At 37.5% G+C, this 1,787-nt stretch overlaps 1 pseudogene; it reads right to left on the bottom strand.

Moving 5' to 3' along the window:
• On the bottom strand, window positions 1-930 carry LOC141516798 (olfactory receptor 9G19-like; annotated as a pseudogene).
• Window positions 931-1,787: the final 857 nt, after the last annotated feature.

Raw genomic sequence — 1,787 nt, 5'->3', positions numbered from 1 at the left:
TTAGGAAGCTGTCATTTTGCAGAGTTTCTTCAGGGCCTCTTTCACATCTTTATTCCTCAGACTGTAGATCATGGGGTTCAACATGGGGAACAACACAGTGTAAAATGTGGAAACAAATTTGTCCTGCTCCTGGGAATAGCTGGAACTTGGACGAGAATAAATGTAGAGAATAGAACCATAGTATAAAGTAACAGAAATCAAGTGAGAGGAACAGGTAGAAAAGGCTTTGAGTCGACCCTGGGTAGAGCGAATCCTCAAGATGGCAGCAATGATGAAGAGGTAAGAGGCCAGGATAAGAAGAGTAGGAGTGATGACATTAGTGGCTAAGAGGAAATAGAGCACCTCCTGATAACTGTCCTTCACATTACAGGCCAGTTTTATCAAAGGTGGAACATCACAGAAGAAGTCATCAATGATATTATCTCCACAGAAATTCAGAGTGAATGTGTTGCTAGTAAATATGATAGAATTAACAAAAGCACCAGTGTAGGAAAAGCCAACAAGACATACACATAACCATCTAGACATGGCCTGAGCACAGAGCAGTGGGTTGGAGATGGCTACGTAGCAGTGATAAGCCATGGCAGCCAAGAGGCAGCATTCACTGTATGATAAACCAGCTGAAAAAAAGAACTGAGCCACACACCCAGCAAAGGAGATGCTCTTGTCCTCAGAGACACAGGTCACCATGATTTGGGGGTATATACAGAGCAGTAGCAGAGATCCAGAAAAGACAAGTTCCCACTGAAAAAAATACATGGGGGTATGCAACCAGGAGTCTGTATAGATTAACACTATCAAAGTGATATTCCCCACCATTGTCATAGAGTATACAATGAGGAAAAGTACAAAGAGTATCAGCTGCATCACAGGCTCCTGGCTGAAACCTAGCAGGATGAATTCAGTTACAGTATGGTTGACTTTCTCCATGCCTACAGAGAGCTTCATCTAGCATGAAGAAGGGTTTTCAGAAGCACCCTTGTCCATAACTAAATAAAACAAATGAGAAACAAACATTGCATTATTGGTGAAAAGTTTTCAAATTCATGTTTTGATATTGATTTCATGACTGACATCCAAGGAACGACCCAATTAGCTTCAAAGAGGATATCTTGTCAGTCTGAATACTAAAGGATATTTTAACTACAGCCATCTTCAACAAATGTCTACCAAGTACTGAAAATTGTTCCATGAAATGATGCATTTTCCACATCAATGAAATCTCCAGAAGACATGAGAGTGTTGAATAGGGCATCATTTTAAATTATACGTAATAACAGCATCAGGACCACAGTGCTATTCTTGCTTATGTTTAATGGGATTCCATTAATTAACTCATTAATTACTATTAATGGAATTAGGAACTATGGTACCATTGCTTCATCACTGAGTCTAATCCTTTTATTTTTCAGATAACTAAATTGTGAGTACAGGAGTATATGAGATTTATCCAAGGTCATCTGAGTCTAAATTCATTTCTCATTGCACCGAAGCACAATGCCTCATTCCTTACAACCTTTTGTTGAGCTAGCATGAAATATATGCAGTTTGGTAAGCATCAGGAATAACAAAATCTCAGAATCTGAAAGTTGAAAAGATTTTCATAGGATATCATCACTGCAATTCAAGACTGAAATTAATTCTTTCTATAAAATAATCTAAGAAGTAGTTATCTAGTGTTTGATTACTTCCAATATCAAATAAAAAAGTTTAATTTTTCAAATCAGAGTACACATCATGCATTTCACTTAGGAATAAATTGAATGAAGTATGTTCATCAAAGATTT

The sequence above is a fragment of the Macrotis lagotis genome, chromosome 3 (genome assembly GCF_037893015.1).
Source record: "Macrotis lagotis isolate mMagLag1 chromosome 3, bilby.v1.9.chrom.fasta, whole genome shotgun sequence".
Classification (NCBI taxonomy): Eukaryota; Metazoa; Chordata; class Mammalia; order Peramelemorphia; family Peramelidae; genus Macrotis; species Macrotis lagotis.
Note: the sequence above shows the minus strand (reverse complement) of the source record. Positions and strands in the feature narration are given on the sequence as shown.